The sequence below is a fragment of the Symphalangus syndactylus genome, chromosome 8, assembly GCF_028878055.3.
Source record: "Symphalangus syndactylus isolate Jambi chromosome 8, NHGRI_mSymSyn1-v2.1_pri, whole genome shotgun sequence".
Taxonomy (NCBI): Eukaryota; Metazoa; Chordata; class Mammalia; order Primates; family Hylobatidae; genus Symphalangus; species Symphalangus syndactylus.
In genome coordinates, this window is record NC_072430.2 from 134,830,471 (window position 1) to 134,851,387 (window position 20,917).

General features: G+C 42.9%; 1 long non-coding RNA gene across 1 annotated transcript; it reads left to right on the top strand.

The window, feature by feature from the left end:
• Positions 1-1,268: 1,268 nt before the first annotated feature.
• On the top strand, positions 1,269-7,166 carry LOC134737380 (uncharacterized). The gene is made up of 3 exons (XR_010122242.1): positions 1,269-1,419; positions 3,429-3,471; positions 6,958-7,166. It is a non-coding gene; the product is annotated as an uncharacterized lncRNA (long non-coding RNA).
• The last annotated feature ends 13,751 nt before the right edge of the window (positions 7,167-20,917 follow it).

The window sequence follows — 20,917 nt, forward strand, 5'->3', positions numbered from 1 at the left end:
TCTGACTCAGTGCAGTCTATTGAATGACTTGCAATGAGTCAGATGCCAATCAACTTTGCTGGGGGAGAAGGTGATGCTGTAGTTGAGGATGAAGGAGCAAGGCAGCAAAGGCTTACAGGGTACATCACTTTGGATGGGGTACAGGTGGGGAGGGAGAGGCAACAGTCAGTATCTGCATCGTAGACTATCATGGCAACAACCATGCTATAATTTGGGTGTTCTCCCAGGCTGCCACACAGGGGCATTGCTGAGAATACTTTATGAAGTTACCATGCACAGCTTGTCATTTTGGCGGTCCCATTCCCTCAGCAACCCTGAGATCCCAGTATCTTCCTAGACGTGCAGTCTTCTAGCTTCTTAAGCACAAAAATGATATTCCTACAAATGGAGTCCAGTCACCTGGTCAAATGACACTGGCCAAGGGAGAACTCAGAGAATGCATTTATTTGGCCTTGCATTTGACATTAGCTTCCTTGCAGTGGCTAAGGGTATAGGTGCTGGAGCTGTACTACCAAATCCAAATCCTGGCCCCACTATGCAATCACCATATGGCCTTGAGCAAGTGATTTAGCCTCTCTAAGTCTTCGTTTCTCCACTTGTGAAAAGTGCATAATAAAACCACTCGGTGAGAAATAAAACACCCAGGAATAGTGAGAAATATGCTCTGAAAACAGTTTTTGATTCCTAGAAAGTACTCAGTAAATGTCACCTATGATTACTATCATTATTGTGACTCTCTCTTTCATGTCCTATGGACCTAAATGAATTGAAAGCTCTAAGTCAATGACTTCCCCACATTACTCACAGCTGTTGACCTAACTCCCTCCCTAGACCTTTGCATGTACTTAATGTTAACAAGTGCTTGGTGACTAATCAATTGGTTTGATAATGTTGCACTTCATGCTCTGTATTGAAAAGGCTCTCACAATCAAAGATAGAAAAGGATGCATAAGCAGTGAAACCTTGACCTGAATTTGAGCAATTTTCTAAGTACAAAGAGTATATCTTTCAAAGCTTTGTGTGTGTGTGTATAATTTCTGTATATGTCCCTCTCCTGAAATATTAATATAAAGAACACCCAGAATGATTTCTCCTATTTCTTTGATCCCTATCAATACTATCAAAAATTGTCATCTTCTATACTGAAGAATGTTCAATCTGTTCCTTGAGCCTGAACATAAGACCGGAGAGCTGGAAAACCCAGAAGAAGCTTTAACACAGATTCACTCTTTCTTGTTCTTTTCTCCTCCAGGAGCCAAGCTGTTTCCGAAGATCGTGAACCTGTCTTCTGAGCACTGTAACATATCAGATTGGCTGAGGCTAGAAGCAACAGTGAAGGCCCCTGTCTATGTGGTCACCTTCTCGTTTGCCACAGTCATCACTGTCATCATTCTGGCAATAGTATTACAGAATTCAAAGGTGCGGGGAGAGGCCTGATACATCCTCCTTTGCCAGCATCTGCTGTGCATCTCTTCCTACTGTGGCCTGGGGATCGTTTTCTAATGAATGCGGGTGCTCCTGGCCAACAGCCCCCTGCTGATATGCTGGGTTGTGTTTGGAACCAAGCTGAGCATTGGAGATGGGATTCTCTTCATACTGGCCTTGATGGCTCTCAATACTTATGTGGTAATTTGCTGGCCACTGAAATATCTGTCCTTTGTAGATTCAGTTAAGTATAGGATTCTGGCTGGGACTTGGACGACCATTATACTCAAGAATGTTTGCTTGTTCGTCATAGAGGGCACTAAACCCACTGTGGGTGCAGTTTTAAAATCGGAACCCCTTTGCCCTGTGATCTTGAATGGCACTCCTGTCAGGGCCACTGGCATGGTTTGTATTTTCCTTCTTTTGTCTGTCATTCTTATAAGCTACTCTCTGATATACCACAAAGGAAAACGGGCTGGCCATTTTAATAGGCCAAATGTCAAAGCAAGGAAAACAGTCCTTATTCATTTAGTGCAGATAAGCTTACATATCATACCAACCCTGATATTCATAGGTTTGGGGAAGGTGTGTGGGGTATTTTTCTTTGCTTTAAATCTGGTGGTTTTTGGCGTTTTTACATTTGCCCAGTGTTTTAATCCTCTGATCTATGGGCTCTGGAATAAAGAGCTGCAAAGCAGATTACACCATTGGATGTGTTGTCAGCTATGGTGTGGTCACACTTTCAACAGCAGAGGGCTAGTTTAGAAAAAAAACTCAGCCATTTGAATCAATAACTCTAGTCCTAATCATCTGATCAGCTAAGGCTGAGGACCTGTCTTTCACTCAACCTAAAATTGGTGCCTTCATTTGATTTTGAAAGCAACATGAGTAAGTCAAAGTCATTTGTTTGGCCTACAGACTAGACTACTGTGTACACTGAATTGACCTCAGTGAAATCCTTTTAATGTCTTTAACTTTAAACCCAGGCCAGTGTTTTTAGCAGTGTGCACTACTGTGTTTGAGCAGTTAGCCAGATCTTGGGAATATACTTGTTTTTAGAAACCGAGAAATAGTCCATGGTTAATGTGAAGGGAAGAAATTTGGCATTTCCCATTATACTAATTAAGGGTAGATTCAGCTGCATACAATAAAAATACAGCAACAAAATAACAGTGGCTTCCAAAAGTTAGAGATAAATTTTTTTTTTTTTCTTTAAGACAGGGTCTGGCTCTGTCACCTAGACCTGAGTGCAGTAGTGCAATCACAGCTCACTGCAGCCTTGACCTCCCAGCCTAAAGTGATCCTCCAGACTCAGCCCCACAAATAGCTGGGCTTATAGGCACATGCCACCACACCTACCTAATTAAAAATAAATTTATTTTTTTGTAGGAACAGGGTCTCACTATGTTGTCCAGGCTGGTCTCAAACTCTTGGGCTAAAGTGATCCTCCCACCTCAGCCTCCTAAAATGTTGGGATTACAGGTGTGAGCCACAGTGCCCAGCCATTTTTTTTTCTTGTGTAAAACAAACCTGGAGGTACATAATCCAGGCCTATGTGGCAGCTCTGCAGTCAACAAGCTCATTCTCTTCTGTTGTGCCATGATTACTGTGCCACCTCATGACTCAAGATGGCTGTTTGTGTGCCTATCATCACATGCACACTCCAACAGAAAGCAGGAAGGAGCAAAGAAGGGTCTGCACCTTTCTTCTGTAGATACTTCCTAGAAGTTACACAAAATACTTACTTTTTCTTATATCAAACTGGTCAACATTTAGTCACATGGGCATGCCTAGTGATATGGTTTGGCTCTGTGTCCCCACCCAAATCTCATGTTGAATCATAATTCCCAATGTTTGGGGAGGGACCTGGTGGGAGGTGATTGGATCATGGCGGTGGATTTCCCCCTTGCTGTTTTTGTGATAGTGAATGACTTCTATTGAGAGCTGGTTGTTTGAAGGTGTATGGCACTTCCCCCTTCACATTTTCTCTCTCCTGCCACCAGGTAAAGAAGATTCTTGCTTCCTCTTCATGCATCCGCCATGATTGTAAGTTTCCTGAGGCTTCCCCAGCCATGCTGAACTGTGAGTCAATTAAACCTCTTTACTAATTACCCAATCTCAGGCAGTTCTTTATAGCAGTGTGAGAATGGACTAATACAGAAAGTTGGTGCCAGAAAAGTAGGGCATTGCTATAAAGATACCGGAAAATGTGGAAGCAACTTTAGAACTAGGTAACAGGCAGAGATTGGAACAGTTTGCAGGGCTCAGAAGACAGGAAGATGAGGGAAAGTTTGGAACTTCCTAGAGACTTGTTGAGTAGTTGTGACCAAAATGCTGACAGTGATATGGGCAGTGAAGTCCAGGCTGAGTGGTCTCAGATGGAGATGAAGAACTTATTGGGAGCTGGAGTAAAGGTCATTCTTGCTGTCCTTTAGCAAGGAGACTCATGGCATTGTGCCCCTGCTCTAAAGATCTGTGGGCCTTTGAACTTGAGAGAGATGATTTAGGGCATCTGGTGCAAGAAATTTCTAAGCAGCAAAGTGTTCAAGATGTGACCTGGCTATTTCTAAAAGTGTACCCTCATATTTGTGAAGAAGGACATGGTCTGAAATTGGAACTTATATTTAAAAGGGAAGCAGAGCATAGAAGTTTGGAAAATTTGCAGCCTGACCATGTGGTAGAAAAAAAAAACAACCTCTTTTTTTTCTGTGGAGGAATTCAAGGCTGCAGAAATTTGCATAAGTAAAGAAGAGCCAAATGTTAATAGCCAAGACAATGGGGAAAATGCCTCCAGGACATTTCTGAGACCTTTGTGGCAGCCCCTCCCATTGCAGTCCTGGAGGCCTATGAGGGAAAAATGGTTTCGTGGGCCAGGCTCAGGGCTATGCTACTCTGTGCAGCCTCGGGACATGATGCCCTGTATCCCAGCTGCTTCAGCTCCAGCCATGGCTAAAGGGGGCCAAAGTACAGCTTGGGCCATGGCTTCAGAGGGTGCAATCCCTAGGTCTTGGTGGCTTCCACGTGGTGTTGGGCCTGCAGGTGTGCCAAAGTCAAGAGGTGAGATTTGGGAACCTCCACTTAGGTTTCAGATGATGTATGGAAATGCCTGAATGTCCAGACATAAGTCTGCTGCAGGGGCAGAGCCCTCACAGAGAACCTCTACTAGGGCAGTGCAGAGGGAAATGTGGGGTTGGAACCCCCACACAGAGTCCCCACTGGGGCACTGCCTAGTGGAGCTGTGAAAAGAGGGCCACCATCCTTCAGACCTCAGAATGGCAAGTCCACTGACAGCTTGCACTGTGCACCTGGAAAAGCCACAGGCACTCAATGCCACGCTATGAAAGCAGCTAAGGGGCTGCAGAGCCACAGGGCTAGAAGTTCCTAAGGCCTTGGGAGCCCACACCTTGCATCATTGTGGCCTGGATGTGAGACATTAAGTTAAAGGAGATTATTTTGGAGCTTTAAGATTTAATGACCGCCCTGCTGGGTTTTGGACTTGCATGGGACCTGTAGCCCCTTTGTTTTGCCCACCTTCTCCCTTTTGGAATAGAAGCATTTACCCAATGCCTGTAACCCTATTGTATCTTGGAAGTAACTAACTTGTTTTTGATTTTATAGGCTCATATGTGGAAGGGACTTGCCTTATCTCAGATAAATCTTTGGAATTGGACTTTTGAGTTAATGTTGGAATTAGTTAAGACTTTGGAGGACTATTAGGAAGGCGTGATGGTGTTTTGAAATGTGAGGAGGACATGAGATTTGGGAGGAGCCGGGGGTAGAATTATATGGTTTGGCTCTGTGTCCTCACCCAAATCGCATATGTTGCATTTCAGTCCCCAGTGTTGGGGGAAGAACCTGGTGGGAGGTGATTGGATCATTGGAGGCAGATTTCCCCTTGCTATTCTCATGATAATGAGTGGATTCTCATGAGATCTGGTTGTTTGAAGGTGTGTGGCACTTCCCCCTTTGTTCTCTCTGTCTTCTGCCAGCATGTGCAGAAGGTGCTTGCTTCCCCTTCACCCTTCCAACATGAGTGTAAGTTTCCTGAGGCCTCCCAGCCGTGCTTCATGTACAGCCTGTGGAACTGGGAGTCATTAAACCTCTTTTCTTCATAAATTACCCAGTCTCAAGTAGTTCTTTATAGCAGTGTGAGAACAGACAATACATCTAGCTTACGTGGAGAACAGAAATAAATTTTAGCTGGTTAGCTGTGTCCTCAGCCAAAAATTGGGATTCTTAATACTAAGGAAGGAAGAATGGATATCAGGAGGCAAAATTATTTCAAGGATCAGTTTGCTTTCAACCAAGTAAACATAAAGAAAGACAGTGGATGGGTTATGATCACCACAAACATATACTCTGCTTTTCAACATGACTTACAAATACAGAGTTAACTGTTCAGGATGCCAGAGAACTTTAGTTGTGTTATATTCACAGTTTTCAAAGAGAATGGCATCAGTAAGAACACTGACTTGGTTTAAACATGGAAATCAACTAATAACTTTAAGCAAGTTTGAGGCAGCAGCATGAAATATATTCTTTCACAGAAGTTTATGTGTGGCATTTCTTTAGAGAAAGCATCCATTTCGGAATCAGTCAGGATTCAGTTCTAGCAATAAGAATCATCACCCTAGGTATTTTAAGCAGAAAGGATGTAATGCAGGAATCAGATGCTAACAAAGTCCCTGGAAAGCTGAAGGAGTGAAATTGGGACCCCACCCCCCATGCCTGATTGATGTCAAGAGCAAACCGCTGCAACCAGCATGATCTGGAGGTTAAGCAGCTGCCACCACCACAGCTCCTCCTGCCCCTTGACACTCATGCCTTTGTGACTTTGCTTGCCAGAAGAAATAGAGGGAGACAGCCTCCACTCCTTTCCATCTTCCAAATCTTACATCATTGCTTCTAACCGGTAGAACCTAAGTGGCATCCAGAACTTTAAAAGTAAAGAAGTCTTGGAAATGTAGTTCTGAGTTTCATAGATTTGGCAGTGCTGGAAGTTACCACAAAAGGAGGGTAAAATGAAGATTGAATGAGCCAATCCATAGGATCTGCCTTTACTGCATTTAATTTTACCTACAGGCAACAACAGCAGCAAAAACAACAGATAGCATTTATTGAGCAAAAACTGCAACCCTGACATGATGCAAGCTATTTTATAAACAATATGTCACATCCTCACAACAACTTTATATATAGGTGTAATTGTTTCTGATTCTAAAATGAGAAAAAACTGAGGCTTACAATGGCCTTACATAAACCTAGGAGGTCGGGGCCTTCCCTTTAACATTTGTCTTATACACTACTTGGCCCAAGTTGATCATTTCCTCACTGTTGAGAGTTGGGCCAATTGCGTGGGAGATTCAGGCCTCGATTCTCCACTGTGCTTTGGGTGTGGACACCTGGATCATGGAAGAAAGCCTTTTTCACCCACTGTTTTGATTACATTCTCCTGTCCTCAGGCCTTCCTTGTTTTCAGGCTCTAGTGGTTTCTACTACATTTTGACTTCAAGTTTTCTTGCTTCTCTCTAGGTGTTCTAAGTCTTGCCCCTCTCCAATCCCAACTTTGAGAAGACAAAGCATCACTTTTTCTTTTCCAGTGTTCAAGTATCTTTCCAGGGAAGGCATCAAGTCTTAGTACCTTTGTCCCCCAGGGGACCCAACATGGGGCCTGGTGGACTGCAGGTCCTCAGATTAAGAAACGGATTCATCAACCAATAAAACATACCTTTCTACAAACCCCTTCCCCACAAAAGCCAAGCTCTCTCTTTATTTTTGTTAACATTTTTTTTTTCCTGAGCCTGCTTGCTAGGGAACTGTTGAAATACTAAGCCATTTAAGAGCAAAGGATATCTTTGTTCCCCAGAAAGTAAAAGTAAAAACATTTACCAAGCTTAACTTATATATAAGTCCTAGATCTAATACAAGTCATTTAATTTATCCTTAAAGCATAGAAAACTATTAAAACTCTATTTTCTGATCTCAAAGGTGACTTCTGCTTGTAACATTAAGTGCTAAGTGATAGTTTCATACTTTCAAATACAAATTATCAATTTTAAAATTAAAAAATTTTTGAATTGGGAATCTAAGTGGTGTAAAATCAAATGGTTCAAAATGATATTTAGTAAAAGGAAAAGAGTCAACCAATGTTAACAGTTTTTTTGTGTTTTCCTTAAGAGATGATCTACAAAAGGCAAAGTATTGAGAATTTATCATTTGTAAGAAAATTTTGGTTTTGATATCATAGATTTAGATTGGAAAGTTGTTTAAACTGGTATTTAGAGTTATAATTTATGTCACAAATGAGAGTTCATGATATCAGAAATAATTAAGTTCATGATGTGAAAATCCTTTGCACCCCTGGGAACCTTAAACTTGGGCAAGATACAAAAGGGAAGGGAGGAGAGGAAGTGGTAGGTAAAGTTACTTGCAATTGTTGAGAGCTCTTGTAAAATGTTCTTTGCTCATATTGAATGGTGCAATGATAGTGAGTTTAAAGTCAGATAGTGTAGGAGGTTTGGGCAAATGTTCAGAGAAGATATAGCTTTCATAAAGCTCTAAGAATAAATTGCTTTAAGGATAAAATGTGAATTATCTCAAAATTTCCAAGTTCTTATGAATATTTTATTTGCCATAACGGCAACCACATTATTTCTGCATGAAACTATGTCTGGCTTCTATGTAGATATGCTATATAAACACATATTGACTAATTTAAGAATAAACTTGGGCAAAATCTTAAAAGCCAGAATAGAAAAGTAGTAGTTCATAACACTCATCATAAGAAAATGTAGAATGAATTCAGGCCATTGTTTAGAAGAAGTTCAAGACTGTAAAATCAGCCATGCTTACAGATTTTCAGCTTTTTTTTTTTTCCTCTGAGAAGGTCAAAGTCTGTTTCTGGAACTACCTGCCTGATGGCCATACAAAGACATATATATGCAGTGGAGAGAAAACTGAACATTGGTAGGAGGTGGGGAGAGGATGCCAGAGTGTTCTTGTGAGCCAAGAGGACTTACAGGTAGGGTCTGGCTTTGGGTTATTGGAAACGACCTGTCCAAAGGGCTTCATGCCAAAGGAGAGGGGCCTCAGCCAAAAGAGGCTGGAGGTTACTATTGGTAGCAGAGGACGAAGATGGAGTGAGAAGCACCTGGGTAAAGACAAGGATTTCCCAAGAGTCCAAAGGGGATAACTTAGACCTAGGATCCCACAATGTGGTATAGAAAAGAAAGAATCACTGCTGGGAATCTGCCCTACCCAGAAGATGCAAATGTCATATTACATCTGCCTTTGTTAAGGATGGCCTTTCCTGCCCATTTCATGTTCTTCCAAGCTCTGTTCCAACCCTGAAGGAGTCATAGGTGGGTAGGGGAAGCTGATAAGAAGCTTTAATTCCACCTGCAACCTTAATTCCTTCTTGTAATACAGCACAACATAGCCATATAACACAGCCATAAGCTTTGTGGGAGTGGGGGATGTTATTCTGCCTATTATATTTACTAAAATAAGATTGTTCTTTGGAGCTGATAATGACCAAAGGACTTTTTATTATTTAGAATAACTAGGCAAAATGCAATTCAAAACCATAATGAGTTATCTCCTCACATCCATTATGACAGCCACCATTAAAACAAAACACAGAAAATAATAAGTGTTGCTGAGGATATGGAGAAATTGGAACACTTGTAGATTGCTGGTGCAGTTGTAAAATAGTATGACCACTGTAGAAAACAGTATGAAGGTTCCTCAAAAAATCAAAAATAAAATTACCATATGATCCAGCAGTCCCACTTCTAGGTATATATCCAGAAAGAATTGAAAGCAGAGCTTGAAGAGATATTTGCATGTCCATACTCATTGTAGCATCATTCGCAACAGTCAAGAGGTGGAAGCAACCCAAATGTCCATCATGCCTCATGGATGAATGGATAAATGCAGTGATATATATATATATATATATATATATATATATGTGTATATATATCCTATATGTATGTATATATATATCCTATATGTATGTATATATATCCTATATATGTATATATATCCTATATATGTGTATATATATCCTATATATACATATATATCCTCTATATGTGTATATATATCCTATATATACACCAAATTATGACATAATTTCCTTCCTTTTTAAGGTTAAAAAGTGTTCCATTGTGTATATATATATGTAATTTCCCAATGGCTTAAAGAAGAAAGGAACAAATTATTGGTAAATGTCTTGATCTTATTACATATTATATGATACAGTATAAACAAATTATAAGTTTTGTGTATATATATATATATACAATGGAATATTTATATATACACAAAGGAATGTTGATATATATACACAATAGAATATTTCTATATATCTTATATATAATATATGTAACTTGTAATTGATATATATCTTATATAATATATGTAATTATATATGTATGTAATATGTGTAATCTTATATATAAGATATATATCAATATTATAATATATGTAATATAGTATGTTATAAGATATGATATGTAATATTGTAGTATGTACTATCTATATACACACAATGGAATATTGTTTAACCTTAAAAAAATCCGGAATATTGTTTAACCTTAAAAAGGAAGGAAATTATGTCATAAGCTGTAGATGGATGAGCTTTGAGGACAATAATGCTAAGTGAAATAAGCCAGTCACTAAAAGACGAATACTATATGATTCCATTTATCAGAGGTGTTTAAAGTAGTCAAATTCATAGAAATGGAACATAAAATGGCAATTGCCAGGGCTGGAGAGAGCAGGGAGAATGAATAGTTCTTTAATGGGAACAGAGCTTCAGTTCTCAAGATGGAGAAGTTCTGGAGACTTGTTTCATAGCCATGTAAACGCACTTAACACTACTGAGCTATACCTAAAAATGGTTAAGATGGTACTTTTTTTTTTTTTTTTTTTTTTTTTTTTTTTTTTTTTTTTTTTTGAGATGGAGTCTTGCTCTGTCACCCAGGCTGGAGTGCAGTGGCGCGATCTCGGCTCACTGCAAGCTCTGCCTCCCGGGTTCATGCCATTCTCCTGCCTCAGCCTCTCCGAGTAGCTGGGACTACAGGCACCCGCCACCACGCCCGGCTAATTTTTTTTGTATTTTTAGTAGAGATAGGGTTTCACCGTGGTCTCGATCTCCTGACCTTGTGATCCGCCCGCCTTGGCCTCCCAAAGTGCTGGGATTACAGGCGTGAGCCACCGCGCCTGGCCAAGATGGTACATTTTATGTTGTATTTTTTTCCACAGTTTTTTTAAAAAGTGACTAGACAAAACTATGGGATCTCAGATTTCATCCTAGGGAGGTAAAGGTTGGATTCGAAAATGGGGTTTGAATGGGCCCCAGGAAAAAGAATCAAGCTGTTTCTTGCTTGCATTCTAGTATGTCTTGCTATTTCAATATAAAGGTTACCAGTTAACTACTAACAGGATCACTATTCATCATTAAGAATCTGTTAATGGCTAATTTGAAAGGAAATTTTATTTCTAGTTGTGATATATAGGTATACATGTTACCTAAAGCTAAGTATAGTATAGATACTATGTGTGTATGCATATGTATGTGTATAGAGAAATTTATATTCCTGTCCATATATACAATTATAGGACCATTCTGGGCCAGTTGAATCTAGAATATTTCCATGAGTTGAGGTCAGATGAACCTTAGTTGTAATTATTATACTTACAGTTTATGTAGCACTAACAATTTTTTAAAATTCAGAAACATCAATCATTTGCTTTACTTTGGATATGAGGACGTTTTCTGCCCATGTTCTCACATTATCTCCATATCTACCACCATAGATCTCCTAGCTAAAGGCAAATAACCACAACACAGGCAAAAATAAGAGAGCATGTGACTGACAGACAGTGATATATTATTTCCATGGATCCCCAGGTGCTCATTCTTTTTACATTTTAATGTAAAATGTAAAATCTAGATGTGTTTTTCAACAAGACTAAGAAGTGCTGTCCAGCTTCTGTGCCATGGCCTGCACATCTATGACCTCAGACATTATTCCGGGGAGTATCTTAGGGCAAGATCAATCCCCTGATGTTTCAGTCAACAGCCATTTACAAACCATTAGAGGATGGAATGTGAGTCCAGGTTTTTGTTTGAAAATTCCTCATTGACACCTTGTTGGAATAAGATCAAGACATTTGCCAATAATTAGTCCCTTCTTTAAGCCAATGGAAAACTCGAACTTCCCTCATCTTTTTGAGATTAGGTGAAGCCATGTGTACCATTCATTGTCTATTCCTGTGTAATAAATCACCCCCCAAACCTAGAGGCCTATTATCTCACTGTTTCTGTGGATTGAGAATTCAGACAGGACACAGACATATGGGAGATGCCTCATCTGGAAGACTTGAAGGCTCAGGGGCTGGGATCACCTGGAGGTTTGATGGAGGCTGGAGGATCCACTCTGAGGGACCCACTCACACAGCCAGTGGGTTGGTACTGGCCAACTGGTTCCTCTCCACACAGGCTTCTCTTCATATGGTGCTCTCAAAGGGCTGCTCAAGTGTCCTTGTGACATGATGGCTGGCCTTCACCAGAATGCACCATCTGAAAGTGGGCCCACACCGGTTGAAGGCATCCTTTTTGCATTTGGCCTCTCAGGTCACATATTTCAATGTCTGCCGTTAGTCCACTTATTCGTAGTGAGGCACTAGGTCTGGCCCATATGCAAGGGAAGGGGAATTAGTCTCTACCTTTTGAAGATGGGTAGATACATTTTTAAACTACTGGTCCATGTGACTGGTTTTGCAAATAGGAAGTGACACCTGTCACTCTTGAAGGAAAGCCTGTAAGAGGTGGTGTGTGATTTTCCACGTTCTTGTGCCCTGTCAATATTGACGGTGCACGTGTTCACATGGAGGACTAAAGCTGAACTGTTACACGGGGTGGCTGCCCTAGAAAGTGGCCCTGACCCACCAGGGATCTTGAATGAGTAAGAAATAAACCTTTGTTTTAAGCCACTGAGATTTTGGGGTAGTTACTGCAGCATAACTAACTCTATCCTGATGAATATTCTCCTGCAACCAAATGTGAGAAACAGCTGTCAGTGGCCCAAAGAGAATCCTGGAGACTGCAGTATATCTTTTTAAAAGATAAACTTGGCCGGGTGCGGTGGCTCACACCTGTTATCCCAGCACTTTGAGAGGCCGAGGCAGGCGGATCACCTGAGGTCAGGAGTTCGAGACCAGCCTGGCCAACATGGTGAAACCCCATCTCTACTAAAAGTACAAAAATTAGCTGGATGTGGTGGCAGGCACCTATAATCCCAGCTACTCAGGAGGCTGAGGCAAGAGAATCGCTTGAACCCAGGAGGCAGAGGCTGCAGTGAGCTGAGATCGCGTCACTGTACTCCAGCCTGGGCGACAAGAACGAGACTCCATCTCAAAAATAAATAAAGATACACTGCATTACCAGTTCTCCCAGTGGCACACTGTCGGGGCTGACAAACCACGGTCCACAGGTTAAATCCAGCCTACCATTTGTTTTGTATAGCCTGCGAGTAAGAATGGTTTTTACATTTTTAAATAGCTGAAAATAGTCAAAAGAAGAATAATAGTTCATGACATGAAAATTATATAAAATTCAAATTTCTGTGTCCATAAAGATTGTTTTTGGAACACACCCACACCTTCATTTCAGTATTGTGTATGGTCAGCTTTGCCTCACAGCAGCAGAGTTGAGTGGCTGTCACAGAGAGCACATGGCCCGGCAAAGCCTGAATTATTTATTATCCATCCCTGTGCAGAAAAAGTTTGCCAACTCTTGACCGTAGGAGACAAGAAAGTCTGATAAAATATGAAATTTGATTACTTTGAATTGAAATGTGATTCAGAAAAGTTGCACAAAACAAATTTAAGGAACACCCTAACCAACTCATTTTCTTTGCATCGCTTTTAATGTGACAAAGGTGATAAAGGATGAAAATCTGTCCGAATAAGCTTCAATAAATATACAGTGCAACTCCTAAGAAATAAAAAAGCATGGTGGCATAGTTTACTTTGCAACTTATTTTCCTGCCTTACACAATCTATGGTGTCCTAGATGCAATGATATATGGTAGCATAGAAGATAAAAAGTGAAAAAACAGTCCTCTGGAAAAGCCTTTGAAAGCTCATTGTGATTATCAGCCTTTCTGAGTCAGTAGCTCTTTTTCTTTTGAAACAGAGTCTCGTTCTATTGCCCAGCCTGGAGGGCAGAGATAAGATCACAGCTATTGTAACTTCGAAGTCCTGAGCTCAAGGGATCCTCCTGCTTCAGCTTCCAGATTAGCTGGGACTACATTTGCATGTCACCATGCCCAGCTAAGTTTTTCCTTTAGAGATGGGGTTGGGGGGAGGGGGAGTGGGCTCATTATTTTGCCCAGGCTGATCTTGAACTCCTGGCCTCAAGTGATCCTCCCGCCTTGGCTTCCCAAAGTGCTGGGATTACAGGTGAGCCACCGCGCCTGGCCAGTAGCTCTTGGTTTCATTTATTCTACCCCTAGCAGTTGGCAGAATAAACAACGTGGTGGGCTCTGATTTTGTGCACCTGGTCTGATAGCTAATTAGAGCATCAGCATCCTGAAGTCCTCAATCTAGGGTGGTCCTGGATTTTATTCAGCTGTTTAGAGTACCTGGTTGGGGGCTGGGTGCCTGTAATCCCAGCAATTTGGGAGGCTGAGGTGGGCGGATCACTTGAGGTCAGGGGTTTGAGACCAGCCTGGCCAACATGGCGAAACCCCGTCTACTAAAAATACAAAAATTAGCCAGGCGTGGTGGCGGGCACTACTCGGGAGGCTGAGGCAGGAAAATCGCTTGAACCTGAAAGGTGGAGGTTGTAGTGAGCTGAAATGGCACCATCACACTCCAGCCTGGGTGACAGAATGAGACTCCATCTGAAATAAATAAATAAAATAAAAATTAAACATAGAGAACCTGGGCAGGATCTGCAGCAGCGCTGCCCAGCAGGTGCTTTTCCTGCTCTTTCTGAGAAGGGCTCCTCTCCACCAAGAAGAGTGACTGCAGCCAAAAAAGGTCTGGGCTGAGCATGCATTTATTTTCTGTGGTCTCTGCTGTCAGTACTTCCAAGGATGATAGCCAGAGTGTCCTCGCTTCAGAGAATCCAACCATGGCTTTCCAGTAAAATAAACAGAAACAAATGCCCTGAGTCAATATAGGCTGTGCTCTCCCTTTAAAAACAATTCTCATTTACTTTGGCAATAAAATATTAATCGCAGATGAGAGAAAGAAAAGTAGGCAATTAATTCTAAATCATTACACTGGGTTAAAGTGGGGAAGAGCTCATAATGACATACTGATCTCTCCTGGGAACTTCTCTTTTCAAGGGGCCCTCCTCTACAAGATAATTGCGGGAAAAGCCTAGAAAACACATGTTACTTTGAAAAGTGTGAATAATAAGAATGATCAATTTAGGGGATCATGTGGGCCAGGTGGGACCAAATAGGGGGTTTTATTTTTAGTGGAAGTGGGGATCATCATGTAGTTTTTCAGAAGTCAGATGTATTCAGGTATAATTGACATACGGTAAAACCCACTCTTTTTTTATTTTTGTTTTTGAGATGGGGTCTTGCTCTGTGGCCAGGCTGGAGTGCAGTGGCATGATCTCGGCTCACTGCAACTTCTGCTTCCCAGGTTCAAGCGATTCTCCTGCCTCGGCCTCCCAAGTAGCTGGGATTACAAGTGCACACCACCACACCCAGCTAATTTTTGTATTTTTAGTAGAGATGGGGTTTCACCATGTTGGCCAGGATGGTCTCGATCTCCTGACCTCATAATCCACCTGCGTTGGCCTCCCAAAGTGCTAGGATTACAGACATGAGCCACCGCACCAGGCCAATCCACTCTTTTAAAATGTAGGTTTGTTTTGTTTTGACAAATGTAAACCACATGACACCAATACAGTCGAGACCCAGGGCAGTCCCCTCATGCCAGAGATTCCCTCAGTCCCTTTGGCAGTCACTCCTCTTTTGCCATGCCATCCCTGGCAACCACCAATCCATGTTTTGTCCCTGTAGTTTTGCCTCCACTAGAATGTCATATAATTGACATCATATAAATGAAATTATATCATTACTAGCCTTTTGAGTCTGGCTTTTTTCAGTTAGCCTAATGCTCTTGGAGTTCATCCCTGTTGCCGCATGTATCAGTAGCTTGTTATTCTTTATTACTGAGTAATGTTCCATTATATGGATGTGCTACAATTTACTTACCAATTTACTTGCTGATGGGCATGTGAGTTATTTCCAGTTTTTGGCCATTACAAATGAAGCTGCAGTGATCATCCACGTACAGGTCTTTGCGTGGACCTATGTTTTTATTTCAGTGCCTGGGAAGGGATTGCTGGGCCAAATGATAAACATTAGTGTAATTCTGTAAGAAACTACCAAACTGTTTTCCAATGTGATTGTTCCATTTTGCATGCATGAGATTTCCAGTTGCTCTGCCTCATTGTCTGCTCTTAGTATTGCCAGTCTTTCTAATTTTAGCCATGCTAATAGGTGGGTAACAGTATCTCATCAGGGCTTTCATTTGCATTTCCCTGATGACTAGTGATGTTGAGCATCTTTTTATGTGTTTAATTTGCCATTTGTATATCCTCTTTGATGAAGTATCTGTTCAAATCATCTTCCCTTCCCACTTAAAAAATATTGAATATTTTGTCTCTATTGAGTTCTAAGATTTGTTTTTCTTTCTTTCTTTTTCTTTTTCTTTTTTTTTTTGAGATGGAGTCTTGCTCTGTTGCCCAGGCTGGAGTGCAGTGGCTTGATCTCGGCTCACTGCAACCTCTGCCTTCTGGGTTCAAGTGATTCTCCTGCCTCAACCTTCTGAGTAGCTGGGATTACAGGTGCCCACCACCACGTCTAGCTACTTTTTGTATTTTTAGTTGAGACAGGGTGTCATCATGTTGGCCAGACTGGTCTTGAACTCCTGACCTCAGGTGATCTGCCCATCTCTGCCTCCCAAAGTGCTGAGATTACCGGCATGAGTTGCCGCACCTGGCTGAGGATTTCTTTATATATTTTGGATTCCAGTCCTTCATGAGATATGTGTTTTTAAATATTGTCCTCATCTTTTCTTGTTTCTTTTTTAACTTTCTTAAAAGTATCTTCCAAAAATCAGAGCTTTTAATTTGATGTTCAGCTTATTCTTTTTTTTTCCCTCTTACGGTTTATGTGTTTTACGTTCTAGCTAAGAAATCTTTGCCTGACCCAGGGTCTCTATTATTTTTCTACTGCTGCTGTGAAAAACTACCACAACTTTAGTGGCATAAGACAACACACATTTATGATCTCACAGTTTTGTAGGTCAGAAGTCTGAGCTCCTTGGCTGCTTTCTGTACTCTGGGTCTCACCAGGCCAAAGTCAAAGTGTTGGCTGTCTGGGATCTTACCAAGAGGCTTGGGAAAAATCCACTACAGTGTTCACTCAGGGTGTGGGCAGAACCCAGTTCCTCCAGGTTGTGGGGCTCAGCTGCCAGCTTCATTGCTGGGGTCAATTGGGGTCGCCCTTGGAATTCTCTCCGATCCTCTCTCTGGGCCTCTCTCTGATCCTTGAAAATGAGGCCCTCACTCTGCTAGCTGGCAGTCCTGACTCATAGAATCTTAAAGAACTTCTCATGACTGGAATATCTAATTTTCCCTTCTGCTGCAGCTAGAGAAAGTTCTCTGCTATTAAGGGGTCATGTGATTAGATGGGGCCCACCTGGATAGCCCAGGATACCCTCCCTATTTTAAGATCTGTGTCTTTCCTTGCATCTGCAAAGTCTCTTTTGCCAGGTAACATAACATGCTCATAGGTTCCAGGAACTAGGAGGTGGGCATTTTTGGGGAAGCATCCAGCCTACCACCTCCTCAAATATTTTCTCTCCTGTTTCTTCTAGAAGCTTTATAGTTTTACATTTAGGTCTCGAATCCATTTTCAATTAATTTTTGTATATGGTATGAGATTCTTGGATTATGATTGAGATTTTTTCTTTCTCTCTTTTTTTTTTTTTTGCATTTGGATATCCAATTCGCGAAACATATGTTGAACAAGTTAGGTTTTCAATTTCTATCACGATGAAGAATTTGTGATTTGTATAGCTTCAGAACCAACAGAACCATGGCTCATGTTTCATCATGATCACAGCTGACTTCACGGACTGATTTCATGAACAGTCCCATCATGTTTTTACACTCACAGAAAATATTTTTCTCTGGGAATTTTTAGGAGTGGGAACGTATGCTTCCCTGTTCTCTGCCTCACCTCTTGCACATACACAGCATTGCAGATGGCACGGAACCCCTGGTTCAGCAGGCTGCGGGTTCTCTGCAACACTGAAGGTGAAGGTAGAAGGAAGCAGTGAGAAAAACCCCTGGTCCCTGATCCTGTTTTGGGGGTTGGGGTAGGCATTTCCTTGGGAGCATTTAAAGGACAGCATATCGAGGAGGGACAAAACTCCTTGGCCAGACAGGTAAAGGTCAGAATTTGAAGGCAGGAATGGAAGTAGCAAGCGAATTCTAGGCTGATGTAATTCAGGTATAGGGGGTTGGGATGGGCACAGACAGGATTGGGATCAGATTGGCAGACAGGGAAGGGCAAAGCTGCAAAGGTGGAACTGCGGACGGACCACGGCTCGTGCTGCTAGCTGTGCCCACACCCACACCCCGCAGAGAGGCGCTTGGTGACATGGGGCAGAGCCGTCCCCACCCCCTGGAAGCCAGAGTGCCCCAAAAGTTTCCTTGGAGGAGGACAATGGGACAGGCCCAAGTGCCCCACAAGGCACTCAATCCCCAGGAGACTTGCTGGTTCTTGGCACCTGCAGATGAAACCCAAGGGGCTGTCTCGGGTCCCCAGCCCCTGTTGCTGCCCCCAGCTCTGACCCTGGCTTAGGGGCAGATGCCTCAGGCTGCTGTGCCTGCAGATTTTGCAGTAGGAACAAGAGGCTTTAAACTCAGTACACTTAGCCAGTGCAACTCTCTTTCACTAAGGAAAGAAATAGTTAAGAATTCAAGACTCCTCACCTTATCCATTGATCTGTGTCTGCTCTTTGATTCCAAAGACAGGACGGTCTATGAGCCAAGCCAGAAAATTTCACACTGGGTCCTAGACTCTTAATGGATCCCTTCAGGCACCAATACTGCTAAGAGAGACAAGAGGCGACAGGCCCTGGCCTAGATGTGGGCAAATTCCTATTTGAAGTGGCATGAGCTGTGTTCTGTCTGACTTCCACCTTTTTAGCTTTTTCTTTCCAGGCCATTCTCAAGAACCCCATCCACAGGAGTTTCCCCCAGTCCCCAGCCATCGGCCTCCCTGTGCTGGGGCTGAAATCACTGTTGTCTTTGGGATCACCCTGCCAACCTTATCTGGGGTCACTGATTCTGGCTGGCATGACAGAAGCTGCCACCTGTGCCGTGGCACCTGAAGCCTCGTGGGACCTCAGTTCCAGGGACTCCTGATGAGAAGGGTGGGGAGGGAGAAACCCAGGACACTGCATGTGAAGGGAAGGGTACCCTCGCTGATCCCAACCACAGCAGTGACTCAGCTTTACCGAGTAGCTACTGTGTGCTAGGCACTTTGCCTATGTGGTTGGATCAAATGGCATTTTTTCTTCCTTTCTGAGAAATTAAAATGATTAATTTGGGCACTTCCACTATCTGTCTGCAAAAGAAAACTTTACATAATCTGATTCTGGAGGCAGGCGTTTCTTTAGCATAATAAAGCCCAAGCCAGGCTTAGTGTGGTTGTCAAGAAATAGTTATTTGTTGAAATAGACCAGGTTAGATAGTTCAACAGAAGAAAGTCAAGTAGAAGGATGATGAATCTCTCCTGGGGATCAGGATGAGGTGTTAGAGGGAAATTAAATTTTCAGGGTAAGGTGTTTTTTTTGTTTTGGAGATAGGGTCTCCTTTTTGCCACCCAGGCTGGAGTGCAGTGGGGTGATCTTGGTTCACTGTAGCCTTGACCTCCTGGGCTCAAACAGTCCTTCTACCTCAGCCTCCTGAGTAGCTGGGACTACAGATGTGCGCCACCACACCCAGCAAATTTTTATTTTTATTTTTTTGTAGAAGAGATGGGGAGGTGGGGGGGGTCTCACTATCTTGCCCAGTCTGGTCTTGAACTCCTGGGCTCAAGCAATCCTCCCTCCTTGGCCTCCCAAAGTGCTGGGATTAGAGGTGTGAGCCACTACGCCTGGCTGGGTATATTTTGATTTTAGGTATTTTAGGACAGAAGCTGAAGCCCAGTGTTCACTCCAACACCCCCCTCCTGAATCTCGAAAAATCCGGGTGGTGACAACTTGATCCTTTGAAAGCCCCAGCCCCCCACCCCATCTCCCCTCCTCACCTGGACCCTTGGCAGTGGGGGCCCCAGGGCTTCTTTCAGGAAGTCCTGTCTCAGGGTGTCCTCGGGCCTCTGGTTCTCAGCTCCAATCCCTGCTGTCTTCCCTGCCTTCCCCATGAAGCATGGAGTCAGGCATTTCTTCCCTGGGCCTGACCACACTCGTCACTGCTTCCTTGAGAGAACAATGACGCCAGCTCCAGTCCAGGAGGGACTGTGGGCCTAGAGGGGCCGCTGGCTAGGGGCTGAGAGGAGCTCCCCGAGGTGTGGTTCCCAAGACTGGTCTTCTCCTGTTCTGTTTTCCTGGGTGTCATTTTCTGGCAGAAAACCTTTTTAGAAAGGGAGGGGGCCATAGTTTTCTCAAGGACATTCACAGCAAGGCCTCATCCTGCCCCACGGTCCCACAGCTGCAGAATTTTCTGGCCTGGTCCCGTTCTGGATCTGCCTGATTCTCAAGGCACAGCAGCAGGGGAGGGCGGGCTCCGCACCCTGGTCAAGCTAGGGCAGGCGCTTGCCTTGTCAGCAAAAGGTCCCGCTTCCCAGAACAAAGACTCGCTCTGAGGCTGCACTTGAGTCAGGCTCCTTGAAGCTCTCTTTCAACGAGGCCTCGACCCTGGGCTTCTGTGCCTGTCCTCGTTGGGCCTGCATCAGCCAGTTTTAGCAAGTCCCTCCTAAGTCAGTGTGGCGAGAAGCCCCCACCCTTGGCATCTGACCACCCTGGCCTGCCTTCAGCAAGAATCCTAAGCCTGTTTAACCAGAAGCTTTCCTTCTCCCGGTGCTTTCTCTTAGTAATTTCCTCCATCCCCACTGCCAACCTGCTCCATGGCTATAAATCCCCACTCGTTCTGGTTGAATTAACCACTGAGCCCGTTCTTTTTTTTTTTTTTTTATACTTTAAGTTTTAGGGTACATGTGCACAACGTGCAGGTTTGTTACATATGTATACATGTGACATGTTGGTGTGCTGCACCCATCAACTCATCATTTAACATTAGGTATATCTCCTAATGCTATCCCTCCCCCCTCCCCCCACCCCACAACAGTCCCCGGTGTGTGATGTTCCCCTTCTTGTGTCCATGTGTTCTCATTGTTCAGTTCCCACCTATGAGTGAGAACATGCGGTGTTTGGTTTT